This window comes from Mus caroli, unplaced genomic scaffold (assembly GCF_978045245.1).
Source record: "Mus caroli unplaced genomic scaffold, Mus_caroli_1 scaffold_2, whole genome shotgun sequence".
Classification (NCBI taxonomy): Eukaryota; Metazoa; Chordata; class Mammalia; order Rodentia; family Muridae; genus Mus; species Mus caroli.
In genome coordinates this window covers 172225787-172250677 of record NW_028227257.1, presented here as the reverse complement: position 1 = coordinate 172250677, position 24891 = coordinate 172225787, and the positions used below count along the sequence as shown (strand labels likewise).

Below are 24891 nucleotides of genomic sequence, written 5' to 3'. Positions count from 1 at the left end.
GGCACACTTTTAAAAGACGCTTATGTGTGTAGAAGCCGGAGGCTGACACCGATGTCTGTCCGTTGCTTCCCACCCTACTTGCTGAGATCGGCTCCCTCACTGAAACTGGATCTTACCCATCCAAGGTGACTGGGTTATGGTGGAGGACATACAGATCCAAATGCTTTGTGGCAAGCATTTTACTTGACTAAGACATCTTCCCAGTCTTATGAAAAAGACTTGTGCAAAAAATTTTAATCTCTGTAACCAACTCAGATTATAGGTACACCCCCCCACCCCACCCCCCGGGAATGACAGCATAGTACAGTGTGAGGAACTTGGCTCAGATATCTAAAACTATGTTTAGTTAGTGTCTGGCCCTACAGAATGATGGGCCTTAGGCAATCTCAACCTCCTTGAGCAAGTTTCCTGACCTTTCAAAAGGAGCTGATACACTTGCCCTGCCTATTTGACTTAGTTCTTATAAGACCAGATTGTCTTTCTGTTCTGTACATATTCAGTAAGCATATACTGCATGATGAGAATGCCTGAAAGAACTATTCAATCAATTCCTGACCTACACTAATGCATGTGTATGGCACACAGAAAGGTAACTGGTACCCCAGACAAATTGTCCAGGAGTTCAAAGCACAAGGGGACGAGTCGCTGTCCACGGGGGAGACTTCAGGAATAATGCAGTGATTAGAATATTGCCAGGGGGATCAGCGCCAGGGTAGCGGGAGCGCAGGGTTGCCTGACACCCGCCAGCTACCCACGACCCCCGCCGCAGGATTTTGGGACTGCTGGTGAGTGGAACACAGCTTCTGCTCCAGTCCAATCACGCGGGACCTGAGACTGCTCTGGTTGGGGAGAGAGAAATCCGGCCCACACAGGGCCACAAGCCTCTTCCGGTCAGAAAAGCACCTGAGCAGCTGGGGCGCAGGGTCTGCTGACACTCGCCAACTGCCCACAACACCCGCCACAGGATCTTAAGACTTCTGGTGAGGGGAGCACAGCTTCTGCTCCAATCCAATTGCGCGGGACCTGAGACTGCATTAGTTAGGGAAGCAGAAACCAGCCTGAGTAGGGCCACAGGCCTCACCCGGCCGGATCAGCGCCAGGGTAGCGGGAGCGCAGGGTTGCCTGACACCCGCCAGCTACCCACGACCCCCGCCGCAGGATTTTGGGACTGCTGGTGAGTGGAACACAGCTTCTGCTCCAATCTTTAAATAGTGACAACGATAACAACTAACCCCAGAGATTACCAGATGGCGAAAGGTAAACGTAATAATCTTACTAACAGAAACCAAGACCAGTCACCATCATCAGAACCCAGCACCCCCACTTCACCCAGTCCAGGGCACCCCAACACACCGGAAAAGCTAGACACGGATTTAAAAGCATATCTCCTGATGATGATAGAGGACTTCAAGAAGGACGTTAATAACACACTTAAAGAAATGCAGGAGAACACTGCTAAAAAGGAAGAAGACAATAAAGAGAAAGCACAAAAATCCCTTAAAGAATTGCAGGAGAACACTGCTAAAGAGTTACAAATCCTTAAAGAAAAACATGATAACATAATCAAACAGGTAGAAGTCCTTACAGAAAAACAGGAAAACACATCCAAACAGATGATGGAAATGAACAAAACCATACTAGACCTAAAAAGGGAAGTAGACACAATAAAGAAAACCCAAAATGAGGCAACACTGGAGATAGAAACCCTAGGAAAGAAATCTGGAACCATAGATGCAAGCATCAGCAACAGAATACAAGAGATGGAAGAGAGAATCTCAGGTGCAGAAGATTCCATAGAGAACATCGGCACAACAATCAAGGAAAATGGAAAATGCAAAAAGATCCTAACTCAAAACATCCAAGAAATACAGGACATAATGAGAAGACCAAACCTACGGATAATAGGAGTGGATGAGAATGAAGATTTTCAACTCAAAGGACCAGCAAACATCTTCAACAAAATTATAGAAGAAAACTTCCCAAATCTAAAGAAAGAGATGCCCATGAACATACAAGAAGTCTACAGAACTCCAAATAGACTGGATCAGAAAAGAAATACCTCCCGACACATAATAATCAGAGCAACAAATGCTCTAAATAAAGATAGAATACTAAAAGCAGTAAGAGAAAAAGGCCAAGTAACATATAAAGGCAAGCCTATCAGAATTACACCAGATTTTTCACCAGAGACTATGAAAGCCAGAAGATCCTGGACAGATGTTATACAGACACTAAAAGAACACAAATTCCAGCCCAGGCTACTATACCCAGCCAAACTCTCAATTAACATAGATGGAGAAACCAAAGTATTCCACGACAAAACCAAATTCACACATTATCTCTCCACGAATCCAGCCCTTCAAAGGATAATAACAGAAAAAAACCAATACAAGGACAGGAACCACGCCCTAGAATCAACAAGAAGGTAATCCCTCAACAAACCTAAAAGAAGACAGCCACAAGAACAAAATGCCAACTTTAACATCAAAAATAACAGGAAACACCAATTTCTTTTCCTTAATATCTCTTAATATCAATGGACTCAACTCCCCGATAAAAAGACATAGACTAACAAACTGGCTACACAAACAAGACCCAACATTTTGCTGCTTACAGGAAACTCATCTCAGAGAAAAGGATAGACACTACCTCAGAATGAAAGGCTGGAAAACAATTCTCCAAGCAAATGGCATGAAGAAACAAGCTGGAGTAGCCATTCTAATATCTGATAAGATTGACTTCCAACCCAAAGTCATTAAAAAAGACAGGGAGGGACACTTCATACTCATCAAAGGTAAAATCCTCCAAGAGGAACTATCAATCCTGAATATCTATGCTCCAAATACAAAGGCAGCCACATTCATTAAAGAAACTTTAGTAAATCTCAAAGCACACATTGCACCTCATACAATAATAGTGGGAGACTTCAACACGCCACTTTCACCAATGGACAGATCATGGAAACAGAAACTAAACAGGGACACAGTGAAACTAAGAGAAATTATGAATCAAATGGATCTGGCAGATATCTACAGAACATTCTATCCTAAAACAAAAGGATATACCTTCTTCTCAGCACCTCATGGTACCTTCTCCAAAATTGACCACATAATTGGTCACAAAACAGGCCTCAACAGATATAAAAATATTGAAATTGTCCCATGCATCCTATCAGATCACCATGGACTAAGGCTGATCTTCAATAACAAAATAAATAATAGAAAGCCAACCTTCACGTGGAAACTGAACAACACTCTTCTCAATGATACCTTGGTCAAGGAAGGAATAAAGAAAGAAAGTAAGGACTTTTTAGAGTTCAATGAAAATGAAGCCACAACATACCCAAACTTATGGGACGCAATGAAAGCATTTTTAAGAGGAAAACTCATAGCTCTGAGTGCCTCCAAAAGGAAACTAGAGAGAGCACACATTAGCAGCTTGACAACACACCTAAAAGCACTAGAACAAAAGGAAGCAAATTCACCCAAGAGGAGTAGACGGCAGGAAATAATCAAACTCAGGGGTGAAATCAACCAAGTGGAAACAAGAAAAACTATTCAAAGAATCAACCAATCAAGGAGCTGGTTCTTTGAGAAAATCAACAAGATAGATAAACCCTTAGCCAGACTCACTAGAGGGCGCAGGGAAAGCATCCTAATTAACAAAATCAGAAATGAAAAAGGAGACATAACAACAGATCCTGAAGACATCCAAAACACCATCAGATCCTTCTACCAAAGGCTATACTCAACAAAACTGGAGAACCTGGATGAAATGGACAAGTTCCTAGACAGATATCAGGTACCAAAGTTGAATCAAGATCAGGTTAATGATCTAAACAGCCCTATATCCCCCAAAGAAATAGAAGCAGTCATTAATAGTCTCCCAACTAAAAAAAGCCCAGGACCAGATGGGTTTAGTGCAGAGTTCTATCAGACCTTCAAAGAAGATCTAATCCCAGTTCTTCACAAACTATTCCACAAAATAGAAACAGAAGGTACTCTACCCAACTCATTCTATGAAGCCACAATTACTCTGATACCTAAACCACAAAAAGACCCAACAAAGATAGAAAACTTCAGACCAATATCCCTTATGAATATTGATGCAAAAATCCTCAATAAAGTTCTTGCTAACCGAATCCAAGAACACATCAAAACAATCATCCATCCTGACCAAGTAGGTTTCATCCCAGGGATGCAGGGATGGTTCAATATACGGAAATCCATCAACGTAATCCAGTATATAAACAAACTCAAAGATAAAAACCACATGGTCATCTCCTTAGATGCGGAAAAAGCATTTGACAAGATCCAACACCCATTCATGATAAAAGTCTTGGAAAGATCAGGAATTCAAGGCCCATACCTAAACATGATAAAAGCAATCTACAGCAAACCAGTAGCCAACATCAAAGTAAATGGTGAGAAGCTTGAAGCAATCCCTCTAAAATCAGGGACTAGACAAGGCTGTCCACTTTCTCCATACCTATTCAACATTGTACTTGAAGTCCTAGCCAGAGCAATTCGACAACAAAAGGAGATCAAAGGGATACAAATTGGAAAAGAGGAAGTCAAAATATCACTTTTTGCAGATGATATGATAGTATATATAAGTGACCCTAAAAATTCCACCAGAGAACTCCTAAGCCTGATAAACAGCTTCGGTGAAGTAGCTGGATATAAAATTAACTCAAACAAATCAATGGCCTTTCTCTACACAAAGAATAAACAGGCTGAGAAAGAAATTAGGGAAACAACACCCTTCTCAATAGTCACAAATAATATAAAATATCTTGGCGTGACTCTAACTAAGGAAGTGAAAGATCTGTATAATAAAAACTTCAAGTCTCTGAAGAAAGAAATTATAGAAGATCTCAGAAGATGGAAAGATCTCCCATGCTCATGGATTGGCAGGATCAACATTGTAAAAATGGCTATCTTGCCAAAAGCAATCTACAGATTCAATGCAATCCCCATCAAAATTCCAAATCAATTCTTCAACGAATTAGAAAGAGCAATCTGCAAATTCATCTGGAATAACAAAAAACCTAGGATAGCAAAAACTCTTCTCAAGGATAAAAGAACCTCTGGTGGAATCACCATGCCGGACCTAAAGCTCTACTACAGAGCAATTGTGATAAAAACTGCATGGTACTGGTATAGTGACAGACAAATAGACCAATGGAATAGAATTGAAGACCCAGAAATGAACCCACACACCTATGGTCACTTGATCTTCGACAAGGGAGCTAAAAACATCCAGTGGAAGAAAGACAGCATTTTCAACAAATGGTGCTGGCACAACTGGTTGTTAACATGTAGAAGAATGCGAATCGATCCATTCCTATCTCCTTGTACTAAGGTCAAGTCTAAGTGGATCAAGGAACTTCACATAAAACCAGAGACACTGAAACTTATAGAGGAGAAAGTGGGGAAAAGCCTTGAAGATATGGGCACAGGGGAAAAATTCCTGAATAGAACAGTAATGGCTTGTGCTGTAAGATCGAGAATTGACAAGTGGGACCTCATGAAACTACAAAGCTTCTGCAAGGCTAAAGACACCATCAATAAGACAAAAAAACCACCAACAGATTGGGAAAGGATCTTCACCTATCCTAAATCAGATAAGGGACTAATATCCAATATATATAAAGAACTCAAGAAGGTGGACTCCAGAAAGTCAAATAACCCCATTAAAAAATGGGGCTCAGAACTGAACAAAGAATTCTCACCTGAGGAATACCGAATGGCAGAGAAGCACCTGAAAAAATGTTCAACATCCTTAATCATCAGGGAAATGCAAATCAAAACAACCCTGAGATTCCACCTCACACCAGTCAGAATGGCTAAGATCAAAAATTCAGGTGACAGCAGATGCTGGCGAGGATGTGGAGAAAGAGGAACACTCCTCCATTGTTGGTGGGATTGCAAGCTTGTACAACCACTCTGGAAATCAGTCTGGCGGTTCCTCAGAAAATTGGACATAGTACTACCGGAGGATCCAGCAATACCTCTCCTGGGCATATATCCAGAAGATGTCCCAACCGGTAAAAAGGACACATGCTCCACTATGTTCATAGCAGCCCTATTTATAATAGCCAGAAGCTGGAAAGAACCCAGATGTCCCTCAACAGAGGAATGGATACAGAAATTATGGTACATTTACACAATGGAGTACTACTCAGCTATTAAAAAGAATGAATTTATGAAATTCCTAGCCAAATGGATGGACCTGGAGGGCATCATCTTGAGTGAAGTAACACAATCACAAAAGAACTCACACAATATGTATTCATTGATAAGTGGATATTAGCCCAAAACTTAGGATACCCAAGATATAAGATACAATTTGCTAAACGCATGAAACTCAAGAAGAATGAAGACCAAAGTGTGGACACTGTGCACCTTCTTAGAATTGGGAACAAAACACCCAGGGAAGGAGCTACAGAGACAAAGTTCGTAGCTGTGATGAAAGGATGGACCATTTAGAGACTGCTGTATCCAGGGATCCGTCCCATAATCAGCTTCTAAACGCTGACACCATTGCATACACTAGCAAGATTTTGCTGAAAGGACCCAAATATAGCTGTCTCTTGTGAGACGATGCCGGGGCCTAGCAAACACAGGAGTGGATGTTCACAGTCAGCTATTGGATGTATCACAGGGCTCCCAATGGAGAAGCTAGAGAAAGTACCCAAGGAGCTAAAGGGATCTGCAACCCTATTGTTGGAACAACATGATGTACTAACCGGAACCCTGGAGCTCTTGTCTCTAGCTGCATATGTATCGAAAGATGGCCTAGCCGGCCATCAATGGAAAGAGAGGCCCATTGGACTTGCAAACTTTATATGCCCCAATATAGGGGAATGCCAGGGCCAAAAGAATGGGAATGGGTGGGTAGGGAAGTGGGGGGCGCTATGGGGGACTTTTGGGATAGTATTGGAAATGTAATTGAGGAAATTATGTAATAAAAAAAAAAAAAAAAAAAAAAAAAGAATATTGCCAGGAGTGCCAGAGTACAGGATGGAAGGTTCAGGTGGTAAAAAGGAGGACTTGAGGAGAGAGGCAGAATACATGGAAGCTGAGTAAGGTTGTATCCATCACGAGGCTTCTGTACTCTGTTACTTTACACAAGTATGCCCAAGAACATCTCAACAAAAACACAGGGCAGACAGAGTGGGTGGTGCCAGACACCAAAAGGAGGGGACAGATGAGGCATGGCTAACACGGTGTAGGCAAGAGTAAAGAGACTAGACTAGAAAATGGCAGCAGACAGGAATCAGGGGAGGTGAATGATGTTCTTTAGACAGTGAGCAGACGCTACACGCTCAGATATGACTGGAGTCCTACACAAGCCCAAGGCTGTAAAGTCCATAATGATCAGGGCCGTCGTTGACAGGAAGGCGGATGGAGAGTAATGATGATTTTAGCTCGATCCCAGACACAAAGCTTGAGGAACACTTAGCCAGTGGTGTTGACTGAGCAGCTGAAAAATATGCTCAAGTTCCAAAAACCAGAGCGGGATGTGAGAGGCTGTCGTTAATACTGAAACCACGGTTGAGGAGTCGGGTGAAATATGAAACGTGGATTCAGAATTCTGAGGAATAACAATGTAAAGATAAAGGGAGCAATGAAACATGGAGGGTCAGGTGTCAAAGAGCTCAAGGGATCCGGGAGCTGTGATAAGAAAGTTTAGAGCAAGAGAGCTCGGTGGGTAAAGGTGCTTGCCATCAAGGCAGAAAATCTGCGCTTGAGTCTTGGGGTCCACATGACTGAAGGAAAGAACTCATGTCACGGGTTTTCTTCTGGCTTCTTCATGCATATTGTGGAGCGTACACACACACACACACACACACACACACACACACACACACTAAACAAATGAAAACAATGTAAAGGTTTTTGGTTTTAACAAATGGAAGCCTAGTGGACAAAGTCATTGCTCAGAGATCCGTGAGAATGAAAGCTAACAGATGCTGGGCTTCAAAGGCATCAGGTAAATAGGTGAGATGATGAAAGTGACAGACAGCGTTCTATAAACTGTCACAACATGGAGCTTCACCATAACTACTGCTACCATCGCCTGACAATGCCACCACCACCACCTCTCCAGTGGCCAGTAGACACATGGAGTCATTTCAGACCATTTCTTTGTCCATTTTCCCTCCTACCTCAACTTGTGAGTACATCCCCTGTGGGTTCAACTGGTCACACATGCAAAAAAGATAGCCTAGAGCTGGGGGTGGTGGCACACGCCCTTAATCCCAGGACTCAAGAGGCAGAGGCAGCCAGATCTCTGAGTTCAAGGTCAGCCTGGTCTACAAAGTGAGCTCCAACACAGCTAGGGAACACAGAGAAACCCTGACATAATGAGAACACAGAGGAACTTTTCATTCTGCCAAATAGTTTCCCATGTGTGCTGACACAGTAGGGTCTTAATTGTCCCTAAGAACTCCATGTTAGGGGATGGCCCCAACTTCCTATTTTAGGAGGTAGTGGGAGCTTCATGAAGCAGGGCCCATGGTAGGTTTAAGTCCAGGTGAGGTGCTCTCTAAAGGAAATGTGGACTCGTATGTCTCTTTATTTTCTGCTTTTGTTTCGTGGGTCATGAGGTCAGCAGGTCTGCTCTGCTATGTGCTCCCAGCATGACTGCTCTGCCACAGGCTGAAAGCAACAGAGTCAACCAATCCAGAGAAACCTCTAATGTCGTGAGCAAAACTAAGCCTCTCTTTTCTGTTCCTTACGGAAGCATTTGTTACAGTGACTGACTAACACATCTGGAATGCTTTTGCAGCAGCATTACGAGAGGAAATAATAGGAAACAATATGGATGACTGGGCACAAAGTCTCTTAAATTACACAAAAGGAAAACACAAACAACAGCAATGTCCACCTTTTTAAAATTACAAATGTTGAAGAGGGCAGGACAGTACAAACTTCACTGTGATTTTCCTTCGTTGACAACATAAATAATCACCAGTCCCTACATTACTCTGAGGAATAATGAAAAAAACATGCTGCCCTACCAAACTTCTCAAACAAAAACTAAACACGGCAGTGAGGTCTGAACACACCATAAGGATTTGGGGATGTTAATTCTAAGCTATAATAAATATTGACTTAGAACAAAATATTGTTTTAACTAGAACAGTAAATGCCTTTAAAGAAACACTGTAATCTAAAAAGCTAGTAGACATTAGGAAGAAGAGGAAATTGTTTGCACATGGCATGAAAGCTTTTTATCTCATTAACTGCACAGATGCATGCAACTCTTAACTTCAGTGGCGTGTTCTCAAACTAGGCAGAAAACACACTTCTATTTTTAAACTTTAACTAACAGGACAATAAAGTGCTACTCACATATATTCCCCCCAAATTAAATACATTGAAAGCTACATTACTTGTGTGGAAACTTTTTAAATTTTAGATTGGTTCTTGTTAGGTTGCCTAGGCTGGTCTCAAACTGGTAATCTTCTGCCTTAGTCTTCTAAGTTATGGCATTAGGGGTATGCTGATCTTACCTTTATCAGTAAAATTATTATTTCCTTTTTCCCCAGTGAAGACTACCTTCACATTTGTTGGGGTCTTAGATGCACTTATCTTCACAAATTCCTAGAAGTGACTCGATTCAATTATCTGCTGCTGTGTGTCACCATACATAGTACTGTGCTAGACTTGGGCACAAGGCCAGACGAGCAAACCCCAGTCTCCCACCTTCAGAATCACCTGTATCCTTGTAGACAGTTCTTGATGTGGCAGAGCAGAGATCTGAACAAGGGACATGCAGAGGTCAGACGGGAGTGGAAATGGAAATGCTAATTAGAAATGGAACCGTGCTGAAACTGCAGCTTGGTTTTTTTCCCCATGGCCACAACTGAACCCAGCAGAGCCCATTTAATGTCCCCAAGACCCATCATCTGCAGAACAGAAGCATGGGCCTCTGAGCCCTGATAAGGGGTGAATATTGTTAACTATTAAAGCTACTCTCCATGTAGTTGGCCATGCATAAGGGATGACCTGAAGGTCAGGGTGCAGCAGGTCCTGATCCTAGGGAGGCCACTGAAAACCCAGACTGGTGCTTAGAACTGCAGATACTTCATTTTGGCTTTGGAGAAAGGCCATGACTTTAAACTGTTGCTGCCAAAATATCTAAGGACAAAGAAGCTAAGAAAAGCTGTGAGCCTACTTTGGGGGCCAAGAGGATGAGAAGATGGCACACAACTGAAACAATCTGACGGACAGTGATGGTTAAATGGGTTTGGAACACATGGTGCTGCTGAAAGAGGATCAGGGGAGGTACTGCTGCAGGGAAGGAGCCTGGGACAGCAAGAGCAAGACAGACACTGGGAGCCTGGGGGGGTGGAGGGGAGAAGAGGTGCAGTGACAGCCAAACTGACTAATCCATCTCAACAGTTTATACTTTAGCCTGAGGCTAAACAGTTTTAATTGTGACATATAATATTTTTTTAAACTGTCCTGTTTGTAATTGAATCAAAATCAGGACCCTTTTAACACTCAATATGTACAAGTGGGTATGTATTTTTAAAAATAAACCTACTTACTTAAAAATATTACTAACGAAGACAAGACAATTAGGCAATGACAATTCATAGAGTACAGCCAATCAATGACAGGATAAATTAGCAAGAGTGAAGATGTGTTATAAATACCTACACACACTGACATGTAAAAAAGCCCCATTCCACTAACATTCTGCACAATAAGAAACTAAAATGCGATATAAGCAAGCCAACCTGAGATGACACCTAGCATTATAAATGGCCTAATCTATATGTTAATACTGTTGTATCACATAACTGCAGCAAGACCAAGATAACAATATGACTTTGGGGTTTCTATGGCTACATCCTGGCTAACGGGCCTGAAAGCACTGGCTGCTGACACCACACAGGCTTTCCGAGGACTTCTTTTTGGTTATTTATGATATGATTTATGATAACGACAACATCTCCTATTTTCTTTCTTCCTCAGATACAATAAATTGCTATCGTTAATCACCCTTCTCTGTTCAGCTAGGATTACAATAGCATAATAGGCCCAGCTATGGTAATATTATGGATTTTTTTTACAAGAAATAAATACAAGTAGATCTCTTCAGACAATGTCAGTATCTCTAATATTTTAATCATCTTCCTTTAAGTCTTTCAGAATAAATTTTGCTACAACTAAGATCCCATATACAGAATGTAAGCCCTTGATGTGAATCAAGCACCCCATCTCTACTCACTGCTGTCACAATTTACTTAAACTTGTCACACAGGAAGGCTGCCCACAGGGCAGTTTCTCCAAGACAAAAAAATGGCAGTTGTTTCTTCTGGATTCATAGAGCCTATTTAATGGCTGTTCCTCAGCCCAACAAGACCAACTAGCTAGCTATTCATTTATCAGAAAGCAAAGAAGTGGAGAAAGAATAACCATCTTGCAGTCACAACAGACATGGGTTAAAGTCTTTGCCCATTGCTGGCTGTGTGGCCTCCTCATCTTTCTGAACTACTTCCTTTTCTGACAGTCTGGGCTCAAAGAAAGTAGCACCTATGCAGCTTTTGAGTAACAGTAAAACAAAGCATAGGAAAAAACAAAACAACAACGAAAATAGGCAAATGGCTCAGCAGGTAAAATGGCTTGACATGCAAGCACAGCAACCTGGAGTCTCCTGGAACTCAGAGTAGGAGAAAATCAACTCCAGAAGTTGTCCTCTGACCTTCCCTCTTCCCCCAATAACAAAACAGTCTTTAAAAAAAAGAATCCAGTCAAGTGTTCAACTCATAAAGTCAATTAACTGTAAGGAGCAACAGAGGTTCTTCCCTCCACAAATGCATCAATGGCCAATACAATGCTAACCAGGGCAGACGACTACTTGAGTCTGGGTGGCCATCTGATTTGCACAGACAGTTAGGGGTCAAGGTTGGCAGATGTAACACAGACAGAGGCTTGGCTTGGAAAGCACTCTCACTCTGGAGCTAGCTATCCCTCTTGCTTGATGGATGGTGAAAACAGCAGAGCCTAGGGCACTAGCCAAAGCATCAGAAATGGAAGGGAGGCCATTGATCACTAGCTGACCACAATTATTTGAGTTAGCCGAGCCACATCCAGCAGAATTCTATAGCTGGGCCAACCTGGCCTAACTATCAAATTGCCACATTGTGAGTAATAAGAGTTGCTGTCTAAATACAGTACATTTTCAGGTTCAATGAAGCAACATTTTAACTACATATTTACACATATGTGCATAGTCAGCTCTCATTACCAACATGTTAACTATGTATCCACACTAACATACACAATCAGCTGTCATCACTTTTATTAATCTGCTGTAAGTATTATTTCTAGGGAAAACACAGAATTCAGTTCCTGTGACTCTCTGGTCACATTTTCATCAAATGATCAATGTATATGTCTTATGTGCTTCCCTTCCCTTTCTCTTCCCTTCCCTTTGCAGCCTCCTCCTCCTCCACCTCCTCCTTTTCCATATCTTCCTCTTCCTCCTCCTCACCTTCCCTTTCCTGCTGGATGGAACTCCCCTCCATCCTCAGCCCCCTGAGTGATGGCATAAAGAACATATCCAGCTACATGCATTTCATTTAAGGACCTGACTTAATACACATTGGTGAGTAACCCTGCACTCCTGGTTAACAGAAGTATAACCTGGGCTTCACAGAAGGATATTAAATCTAGGCATACTTTCTGCAAGGCATGTCATAGCCTTTGTGCTTAAGGACAGTAGGTGGAATGCAGAACTCTACTAGGGCATAGAACGTGAAAAGACACTTGTTCAGTGAAAGCAGAAAGAAGGTCAAAAGCAGTCTGGAACTCAAGGGAGAGGTAAGTCAATAGTTAAAAGTAATTTATTTATTATTTTAAGTGTATGGGTGTTTTGGCAGTCTCTATGTCTGTGCACCTCACGTGTGCCTTCTTCCCTCAGAAGCTAGAAGAAAGCAAGCATCCGATCCTGAAAACTGGAGGTATAGAAGGTTGTCACAGTCATGTAGGTGTTGGGAATCAGTTCTGGGTCCCCCGGAAGAGTAGCCAGTATTCTTAACTGCTGAGCCATCTCTTCAGCCCTAATAAGTAATTTTTTGTTTTTGTTTTAGGCATTTTGCACATGTACTCAGGTTATCTTAGAATGTCATTGAGCATTCTGGGGTTAAAAGTGGCTGTAGTGAGTAGGCAAATACACGAAAACACAATTTGCAAGTAAAGATCAACTGCTTGTAGGAATATGACTCACTCCATCGCACTTGTATGTATGAACTACTGATTGAAACAAAGGCAAATTACTCAAAAGCAATCACATTTCCCATACACATTTCTTAGAAAGAAAAAAATATGCTTCATACACCTTTCTGTTACTTTGAGAAAGCAACTCCAACCAAAGCAACTTCAGGGAGGAAGGCCTTATTTTAGCTTACAGTTCCAGTTCCAGTCATCAGGATGGGGAAGGTAAGACATCTGGAGCTGCAGCAGCTGGTCAGTAAGAAGAGTGATGGATGCAGGCATGCTCCTGCTCAGCTCACGCTCTCCATCCTTACACAGTCCACAGGAATGGTACCACCCACAGTGCTGAGTCTGCCTATTTTAATCAACACAATCGAAATACTCCCCCCACACGTGAGTCTAGAAGCCTGTCTCCGAGGTGACTGCAGGTTCTATCTGGTTGAAAACTAGAACTAAAACCAACCATTACACACTTAATGGTGACATACCTGGCTTACCTACCTTAGACGTTTCTCCAAATTCAAACAGAGATACATTTTAGATTGTTACAGAATATTCATACCGATCACCCTGCTCAAACCACATGAATTTTTTCAAATCCTGGAACATGTTGAGATCTTTTATGTTCTGTCTTTCTCCTGAAGAACACTCGTCTCTCAGCTGGGTCTGCTTCTCTCTTATTCTGCAAAGCTCAAGCTTAACATAGCCTTTTCTGGGCATTTTTCAGACATTATAAGACTGGAAAAATAATTACAACTGTCTGAACATTGATGTCACTCCTGTCTGTTTCCCTAAAAAGACTCAGAATCAGGAACTAACTTCACTATCAGCTGTTAACCAAGATAATATTTACAAGGGGTCCCAAGTGATGCTGGTCAAGCTTATTTCTCCACCTTACGATGGTTCACAACTGAGAAGTGTTCAGGAGAAACCAGACTTTGGGTTTTGAGATTTGATCTTTCCCAAACAACATCCGTGTAAGAGACTCTTGCTATTTAGAGCCAAGTCCACAAAATGCAAGGGCTCTGTTCTCACAGATTTACTAGGAGAGCAGAGGTAACAAATAAACACCAAGGCTAATTCACAGTGATTAAGAGCTAGGAAGCCAATAAAATAGGGCAGTGGATGTGGAGAGAGACAGGCTGGTGACAGAATCACCAAAGAAGTGATGCCACACCTGTCACCAGACAGGTAAAGCGTGACCCTGGGTGACAATTGAACAGACATGCCAGGGAAGAAAGACAGAGGGTAAAAGTCTCGCTGTGGTGCCAGTGTCAGCATTGGCTGAGGCCTGTGTAGAAGGGAAGCAGCTACCCAGAGAGTGCCTCCAGCCTACAGGAGCCACTGGGCAGCAGCAGCAGTGCACTGTCACTGTGGGAAGGAAAAAACACCCAGGGAGGAGGGCAGAGGAAGCTGAGAGCAGATCTTCGAGTGCTCTCTTCTCTGTGAACAAGAGAAACCATCAAATAAGGCACATGAACCTACCTGTGTTCAAGTTTCAACAAGGTGAGCTGATTGGTCAGACTGAACAACCACAGCCAGCTGGAAATCTAGCATTAGATGATAGGACATAGACACAAAGTCACAAAACAAGAATGAGAGCCATCAACTCCCACAGGTTGAACAGAGAGCAGAGGGCAGAGGTCAGAGGCCAGGGCACCTCAGAGTCCCCTTGGAGAAAGGCTGTCTATCTCCATTCTATTTGAACAGCTAGCTATCAGGATGGACGTAAAGTCATACTCATACTGATGCTGCCTGCCACTACTTCTTCACAATGTGCCCACTCACGGATGCAACGTCTGTGGGGCACCTGAGCCTAACACTGTCTCAATGACCTTGACAAAATTTGGAGGGAAAAAAATCCCTCAAGACCCGGGCTTTAAAGTTATTTTAAAATTAACTGTGAATAATTGTCCCATAATATGAGTTTCTTGATTAATTGCTTAAGATAACGTCTCCTTTCCTCTGTGGCCTCCAGGGCTCCCTCTAGTTCCCACAATCACTTTTGTCTCCTCCTTCTAAGCCTGGGAAGGCTAAGAGAAAAATCAGAGATATACCAATTCCATCACTTGAGGATTAGCTGAAAGATAGCCCTGGCCACTACGTGAGTGATTATTCAGTAACTACCACTCATCAAGAGAAAACTCATTGTTTTCTGAGGCTCACTGGCTTCGTAAGAAAAAGTCACAAACGCTACATCCTTTAACACCTTAAGTCGACATGCTGGCTACATGACAAAAGGAAGCACTAATTTTTACTGCATTTTGTGTCTTTGATATTTTTCCTAAACAAAAATCAAAAGCTAAAATGAGAAAAATTAGTCTTTTGATGGTCTTAGTAACTAGAAAATTAGGACTCTTTTTTTTTTTAAACTAGATTTATGTCTTACAAAGTCACATTTTTGCATAATTTAATGGAAAATTGGCAGGAATAGCTCTTCCATCTAATTTTTACAAAATTAGCACTCAGCCACCTGAAATGTTGGCAGCATTCCAGTATGTTTATCCAAAGCAGTAAGTCAAAAATAAAACTGACAACTGTGCCTAAACAAGTTAGTTTCTCTCTCCCCAATATTCCCCCAAACATCCCACACTCAAAATTTTAAGAAATGAGTGAAATTTTCCAAAGTCTACTTTATAAATAGATTGACAATTTTCCATTCTTCCTCTTACACATATTAACTGCAGACAGAACAAGAAAACCCTATTTTCACTGCACAAAGAACTCTATTGTAATAGTTTGAATGAGAAATGTCCCCCTCAGGCCCTTGTGTTGAATGGTTGGCCGCAGCTGGTGACAATATTGTGGGAGGTGTAGACTTTAGGAGGTCCAGTGCTGGGCCTCTGGAGCCTCTTTCTCTCAGCTTACTGTCTGTCTGAGGTGAGCAGCCTCTCCCACATGCTCACTCCTCTGGACCATCACTCCCTTCCATCCATGGTGGTCTAGAGCCTAGGCAGCTCCTAACTAACCTAAACAAGGCTCCTGTATGTTGTCTGTGTCACTGTAAGGATCCAACCAATGCTGAAAACTGCTACTGGAAAAGTTTCATTGTGGCTACAACTAACCTTGGTCACAAAGTTCTTATGGGTTTGAAAGTGGGCTGGAGGGGAAACTAGGAAGTTTGGGTCAATAGACTCAAAAGATTGGGATGCCAACAAAGACAGGAACAGTGAAGACAGTGCCCGTGAGGCTTCAGTTCTGTTGGGAACTGGACTAGAATTCATGTTACACTCTGGCATTTGTCTTTCACCTGTGTCCTGACGCTCTGAGAGGACTGAGGTGATGGATTCATTAATCTGGTCTGTGGAGTTACTGCAGCTACTTTGAGCTGGGTTTAGAGTTATGATTGGGAGCAAAAAAGCAATGCAGAAAACCTGCAGCTTTGTTAGAAAGGCCCACGCTGTGTGGGATAGGGGAGGAGTAGTGCTGTTAAGAAGTCAGGACCGTTCCTTGTACTGGGACAAGAGGAAGGATGGCATTATGGCCTTTCAGAAATTACCTAGGCTCAACACAGCAGGTTCAACTGTATAAAAGGGAAGTGTATCAGAGGGAATTCCTACACAAATCCCAGTGAAATTTAGTTAAAGCTCGAGGGTTAAAGTGTATTTCATAAATGTTTACCTCAAGTATCTTTTCAGGTAAAAAATATTTTAAGCACATTCTATGCAGCTCACTGAAAGCTACAAAAAAGGATTTATATACTGTTACAGATGACTGCTAGATTTCCTGGGACTCTTGGAAAGACTTCATCCAAATCAGAATTATGATTTATAAGAACATAACTAATAGAACATTATAAAGCTTAATGAAAATGTCAACCTGTCACCTCCTGACATATCAGTGAAGTGGAGCACATGATTCTCTACTTGTGGAGCAAGAAACTGACCATAGAACAAACAATCCTGACTCCTTGAAGCTGTACTCTGTTTGACACTGAGGGGGAACATGACAAGAAGTAACTGAAATGAACTAATTACCACCCCCAAAGTGCTCCAAAGTAATAGTTTCCTTAATTTAAGAAAGCAGAATAATGCTGGGCCCAGCATAGTAGTGTCGTCTCTGCTGCTGATGCGCATGCTCAATGCTTCCCTAGAATTGGGCTGCTTTATCCAAGCCTTTCCATTCCTTAACATTGTTGTCTAGCTCAAGCACATAGCGAATCCTTCTAGAACCATTTCTAGTTCATTATTTGAGAATTTGCTATTTTTCCCAATGAACATAGTCATAGGAAAAGTATTCAGAGCCACTTGAACATCAATAAAGCAGAAAGGAGACCTAGGATGCTCAGAACATAGTGTGACAATCAGAGAAAAAGACATACTTCAGTTCTGTCACACTGATGAAATATCACACTGGCCTGATCACTTTATCACCCACCCACTCTTATGTATATATGTATGTATGTATGTATGTATGTATGCATGTATGTATATCTTTATGCTGTAGCTATCTTCAGACGCACCAGGGATCCCATTATAGATGGTTGTGAGCCACCATGTGGTTGCTGGGAACTGAACTCAGGACCTATGGAAGAGCAGTCAGTGTTCTTAACCAATGAGCCATCTCTCCAGTCCCCCACCCATTCACTCTTAAACTCTTAACTATTGGTCCTGCCCCAGTCTCCGTCTGAAATGCTTTTCCATGGTCTTCTGTACTGTATCTCCTCCCTCCTTCCTCCTCTTTTCTTTTGCTTTTTTGCAAAGGCTGATCATGTTGCCTCAGACTCTTGAGCACCAGGAGTGCTCAAGCATGTGCCCCCACTCCTCAATGTTTCATGTACTACTGACTCCAGGCTGGTCTTGAACTCCTGACTTTCCTACTTCAGTCTCCCAAGTGCAAAATTACAAAGGTGTGTCACTGCCCTGGAGTCTTATTTCTAATAGCAACTCAATATCCTGCTTATTCTCTAGCCAACAAGTACTATATCACCCTTCCTGTGGTGATTTGAATACATATCGCCACCATAGAGTCATGTGCTTGAATGCTTGGCCCAAAGGGGATGGCACTATTAAGAGGTGTGGCCTTGCTGGAGTGGGTGTGTCACTGTGGGTGTGGGCTTTAAGACTCTCATCCTAGCTACCTGGAAGCCAGTATTCTGCTAGCAGCCTGCAGATCAAAATGTAGAACTCTCAGCTCCTCCAGCACCAAGTCTGCCTGCGTGCCGTCATGCTCCTCTGTAAGCAACCTCCAATGAAATGTTTTCCTTAATGAGTTGCCATGGTAATGTGTTTCTTCACAGCAGCAAAACCCTAACTAAGACACTTCCTCTTTCTTGAATTCTCTAACAGCATGTTTAAGTTCAACACAACAAACATTTACTATGTGCATAGTCCATGCCAAGCAATCAGGGAGGGGCCAAAGACAAAAATATATTCAAGTCAGCAGTGATTCCACCTGGTAGGCAAGCACAGCCAGTTTGAAAGATTCTTCAGAAAAAGCCTCATCCTAGTTATCTCCCAGTCAGTCTGTTCAGCCTCAGGAGCTAAGGGTGGACCTCCCAGCCCAGCCCAGCCCAGCCCAGTGCTGGAGCCTGGACATGGCCTCCCTGCACCGCACTCTGGCAGCCCACGGTACTCAATGTCTGGAGGTTTCCATGACATTCTAGTTGCATTCTGTACTGACTACACTTTGCTCTTCATACATGGTTATGAAAACTTGATTTACTTTATGAAAAATACCCCAAACAGTTCATATGAAGCCACACCTCCAGTCAGATCTGAGCTATTACTGTCACAAATTCCTACAAATCTGCTAACTTTATGAGAACACTTGAGCATACAGCTATTTGTCTGCATTGTCCCAGATTAGTAAATGCGAAGTTATCGAGAGCAAAGCCTGGGTTTTAATTCATCTTTGTTTTCTGAATCTTTCAGCTCAGATCTATAAATACGAGACAGTTACTGTATGCATGGGGTCATATTAAGTATATACTGGGTGCTGAAATATCTACTAGATCCAGCTGAATTTAGACCATATCATCTGATGAAATATCTACTAGATCCAGCTGAATTTAGACCATATCATCTGATGGTTTTTTGGGAAGAGATGCTTGGGAAGTGAATGTTTTCAGACGCTGTGTGTCTGAAATGTCCATATACTACCTCCTGAGTTGACAGCTTGGCTGAAGATAGGATTTCAGGCTGACATTCCTTTATTTTACATTCTGATGGTATGGTCCCACTGTATTCTTCCTGTCCCCTGTCCTCTTCTCCACCTCCCACCCAAGCCCCACATTCTGAACTGCACTCCTTCTGTTATCTCTGGTGTCTTCTCATTTCCCAGGAATGTGCCTCAGGAACCTCAGCTCGAGTAAGAAGCCATGTTAGCTCAGTGACAGCCTTGCATGACCCCGGAAGAGTTCTTTAACACATGGTATATGATAAGCTAGACTCGTTGGAAGTGGAGATATTTGACAAATTGAGATTGAAAGAAACTAATACTGAAGAAAAAAAATATTTCTGTCACAGGAACTATCCAGAAGGAGAGTGTGCAAACATCAGAAAATGAGGATATCCTTCCAAAAGCAAACTTCACATTGCCTCAGAGGTTTTTGCTTAGGCTAGTTTTTGTAAACATGTGTGCTGTAGAGATTTTAGGCACTTCCTAATGACTTCTCATTTATGCTACCTAAGAGATCAGCACATTTACTACTGGTATGTGAATCTCACTACAAATATCCCAAGCTCATGGCCAGCTGTGGTGGTTTAAATGAGAAATGCTCTGCAGTCTTGGGGATTTCAACGTTGGTTCCTAGTTGATGGTGCTATTTGGAAAGGCTCAGAAGGTGCGACCTTGCTGGAGGAAGAGTGTCACTGGAGGTGAGCTTGTGTGTTTAAAGACTCAGCCACTGCTAGGTCACTCTTTCCTCTTCCTGCTTGAGGCTCGAGATGTGAGTTGTCAGCTGTGCTTGTTGCCTGGTGCCACAGTGGACTCTCATCCCATGGACCTGTAAGCACAGGTAAACTCTTCCTCCTGTAAGCAGCCTTGGCCATGTGTTTATCACAGCAACAGAAAAGTAACTAAGACACCAGCCTTGGTGCATGTTGCCTTCACCTGGACATGGTGAAAGCCACCTCTCATGGATGGGCATGGGTACCTCCACTGCTTCATATTCTCTATCAAGTTCCATGCCTTTGCAGCTCCCAACTGTTTACTTCCAATGTAGCACTGTGATAGGTACAATGTGCCTTTGTATTCACTTCATAATTGAAGTGCCCTAAAGCCTCTTTCAGTATCTTTTAATACTGAGAATTTTCTTGTATCACTTCTTTGACAATTTTATATTCTTGGGTTTCATTGGGTCTCTCTTCCTGGACATCCTTCTAGTTGGCTGTAGAACCACATAAATTAATAATGTGTTTTCTGACACTGTGTCCCCTGTTAGTTTTCTCTTTATGCCGAGTGCTCAGATTTTCTTTATTTTCTTTTTTCTTTTTTTAAGATTTTATTTATTTATATTTATATGAGTACACTGTAGCTGTCTTCAGATACACACCAGAAGAGTGCACCAGATCCCATTACAGTTGCTTGTGGGTTGCTGGGAATTGAACTCAGGACCTTTGGAAGAGCAGGCAGTGCTCTTAACCACTGAGCCATCTCTCTAGCCCTTAGATTTTCTTAGTTTTGTCTTCAAACTCCTCTGTAGAACTTTTCCAGCCCCAGCCATTTTTCTTGCTCTCTTATTGCTTGCTCCTACTCCTGCTCTCATCTCTCTGACAGTTTGTGTATGTATGAGATGCCAAGCCACTGCAATCTTTACCTTTTCTCAACTCTAACTCACTGACATTTGATCCTTAACCATAGAATGCTTTAAACTGTTACAGCAAATCTGATTCATTTCTCCAACTAGAACATCCCAGAGACGACGTTTCATAGCATTTGAAAGGTTCTCTGTGGAGAGAAAGAGGAAGTAGGGGAGAGAAAAGGGGAATAAGGAAGACATGGGGGGGGAGGTAAGGAAAAAAGGAAAGGGAGGAAAGAAAAAGAAAGAGAGAGAGAGAGAGAGAGAGAGAGAGAGAGAGAGAGAGAGAGAGAGAGAGAGAGAGGGAGGGAGGGAGGGAGGGGAGGGGAGGGGAGGGGAGGGGAGGGGAGGGGAGGGGAGGGGAGGGGAGGGGAGGGGAGGGGAGGGGAGGGGAGGGGAGGGAAGAAAGGATTGATTTTCTTGTTTGGCTTGGGGTCTCACTGTGTTACCTGGGCCGATCTTGAAGTGTGGACTCAAATGCTTCTACTTTAACCTCCCCAGTAGCAGGAAGACAAGCAAGGCTTGCTCTTCTTCAGGAAAAGTTATTTTGAGGTGTTCCATGTGTAAAGCCTTCTAAGAGATGGGCACAAAACTACCACATTTACAGAATACATCTTACTTTGCTGTCTTGTTTGGATTTACTTATAATTTCAATACCACGGCTAGGATGGCATCATCTGCTTATCTTGATGTGCAACTATCACAACAACATCTCTCATCTTGAAAGTTCTCACTACCCATTAACAGGCCTTGCTGCTTCCATGTGGGAGAGCCTGCCACTGGCATACAGAGATCCAAGCTCTGAGACCCTGCTCCTCCTACAAGCGCAGCCGCCGGTAACACAGACTCATAACAGCACTAGCTGAAACAGATGGCAGCCATCCTTTTTCTCCTTTTTCCTCTCTCTCTGGTTCCAGTCTAGTCCTACCTTGCTTCTGTGCTTCAGTGAGCTGCACTCCAGCATCAAGGCTGCTGATGCTGTCCTCTGGGCAACTACAGTTTGACATTGAGTTGTGATCATATTAAGACTGCTCCCTTATTTCCTGTGAGGCCCTGTTTAGTTCTCATTTATCAGAGGCCTTCCTGAATAGCCTGACATGCATTCTAGCCCCATTACTCACTGGCACTTTCATCTAGTTTTCATTCTTCTCCCTTTCCTTCTCCTCTTCTCCTTTCCCTTCCTGTCCCCATCCCCCACTCTCTAATTTCATGTATGTGAGTACACTGTCGCTGTCTCCAGACACACCAGAAGAGGGCATCAGATCCCCATTACAGATGGTTGTAAACCACCATGTGGTTGCTGGGAATTGAACTCAGGACCTCTGCTATTAACACTGACCCATCTCTCCAGCCTTCCTATTCCTGTTCCTTTTCTTTTTCTTTCTTTCCCATTCTTCCAGCTGTACCCAAGGCTAGCCCCAAACTCTCTATGCAGCAGAAAACAACGGTGAACCCCTGATCCTCCAGACTCTCCCTTCCAAGTAGAGGGATCACAGGTCTGTGACATTATGCCCCAAACATTACTTTTTCAACATCTGTCACCTGCCAGTAACTCTCAGCATTTTCTCTTAGCACATAAGCTTTGTTAAGGAAGAGACTGGCTTTGCCCACCAAGTACTTACAGCTCTGAACACAGTGCCTGCCTCTCAGGAGCCGCTATGAAGCAAGAACACTGGCCAGTTAGCACATTGCTACAAATAGCTCTTGAGGCCAGTAGCACACTGCCACACATGCGCTTGACATTTAACAGCAAATTTACCCTCTCAAGAGCATCACAGATAAGAAGGAATGACAACTGCGGCAACTGAGCTTCTTTGACCCTAAGATACCATCTCTTAAAAGGCACATTTACTTCACTTCTCATTAGAGAAAAGCCGGAGACAGGGATTTATTTGACTACTTGAATACTGTTTCTAGATTTACTTAGACGTTCTCAAGGTATCACTCTCTGAACCACAAAAACTATAATAAGGTGCAGAGGAGGGCCCTATAACTTTTCAATAGTCTAATTCTTCTGGGCTACTCTGTAGTCCTGAGCTGTCAAAATCTACACTTTCTCACATCTGCACGCCATCAAGAGTGTCTGAAAGGCAGTGTTCTGTGCTCAGCGAATCTCTCTGGGACTCTCCTGCAAACCAACGACATTCATTCTGTAACTCTGGTCCGTGGTGCACGTGATGACAGCTACATTGTGACAGCTGCCAGGGTGACTATGAGAAGCATCTGGATTTCAGAAATGCAGAGAGGAACAAGTGCTTCCTTGTAATTTATATCAGTAAAAGGGAAGGGTTACAGGGCGTCCACCAATTTGTGCTGGATATTCATATGTATTCTCTCTTCCGTCCCTTTGAGGATTATTAGTAGAGTCATTCCTGAAGACCTAGAAAAGGTAGCACTAGTGTGCATGTGTGTAAACAAACACCAAGGACACTGGAGGAGGGAATGAACACATTCCAGGCCCCAGTTCCATTCTCCACTCCAAATGAGGTGTCATCAGAGCTGGCAACAACACTTGGCTACTTGTCTGGCATGTCTAGTCCCTGCAGCAGGTGCCATAGCACTAGTGTGTTGAGAAAATGTGTAAGGCGTGCCTGGCACTAGGAGCTTGTTCCACCACTCACCTATGATCTGGAATTCTTTCCATGAGGTTGGCCACTTGTATTTTCAGGGAACTGGCATTTTATGAAGCCAAATGCCTGTAGTGTTTGTTCCCTCACTTTCTGGAACAGTGTGTAAATACCATGAACTACCAAGAGGTGGGGACAGCCCTGAAGACCCTACCAACCCTTTATTTCAGAGGCGCCAGCCATTTTAGTTTGCTGTAAATCACACCACCCCTTGATTTAAACAAGTTTCAAACACAAAAGAGTTAAAAAGAACTGGGATCTCTTCCGGTTTTGTTCCCTCAGTGCTGAGTGTAGTCTACATCCACACTGGTCACTCATTTGTTCTTCGGGGCAGAGAACAACATTAACAAAACTGCTCTTTACATTGTGATTACAACGCGCTAGAGAATGCACACATGCTTTTGCTGCACTGGCAATTCTGGTTGCACATTTATGACACATAAACCCTGATGGGCACTCAGACAATCGCCCTCCTCCTCCTTCCCACATCCGCATTGTCTCTTAACAGAAATCTTTAGCCAGGCCTTTCTGATGGACTAGCAACTGCTGAAGGTACTAAGTTTCTTCAAGAAGCTGTGTGTGTTTTCCAAGCAGAAAAGTTATTTACCATTCGAGGTGAAAACTGCTACCATTCTAATGGAAAGATCTATTCTGTATACTCTTTAAACAGGATTAATGCCCATGCTGACTAACACAGCGACTTTTACTTTTCAAAAGTACAAAAATCTGATGAGAAAAGAAAGAAGTTCAGAGCAGTAGAATGAAATGAGATCAGTAAGAAAATACTGCACATAATTGCATGGTGTTTCATATTATTTACCCCAAATTAAATTATATTCTTCATATTGAATGTATTTCTAAGGAAGTTTCTAATACTTGTGGTGTCTGAACACTAAATAAAGCACAAATCTATAAGAGATTTTGTAAGATAATTTTCTTGAATAATAAATATGTAAAATATGTTCTGAATCCATACTTATAAAACCCACACTGCTCAAACACCTAGTACATTGCTGTGACTTCATCAACTGCAATAAATTATAAACAACCTATTTATTTTTCTGACTTTTTCCTGAAGCTAAAGCCATATAAGCAAAGGGAGGGACTGCATGACCGTTTCTGTAGATCCAGTAGCAGATACACACCAACCACTCTTACAAGGCCTGTGGAGCAACTGCAGGAAACGCACACTATTTACACTCATTGCCTATTGCCCAACACTCATTTACACCATCAAACTGAAGAACATGCAATGTTATCATAACCTAAGATTTGCAAACCTGGG

At 42.6% G+C, this 24891-nt stretch overlaps 1 protein-coding gene across 2 annotated transcripts in view; it reads right to left on the bottom strand.

The window, feature by feature from the left end:
- Positions 1–24891, bottom strand: part of Taf3 (TATA-box binding protein associated factor 3) — a 141784-nt gene that overhangs the window by 37726 nt on the left and 79167 nt on the right. Inside the window, exon 1 of one of the 2 annotated variants that reach the window (XM_029472603.2) lies at positions 22602–22657. The exons of the other annotated variant lie outside the window; for it this stretch is intronic. The gene's annotated coding sequence lies outside the window, so the exon portion shown is untranslated. Of the gene's footprint in view, positions 1–22601; positions 22658–24891 lie in introns of those variants that run through there. 2 annotated transcript variants of the gene reach the window in all.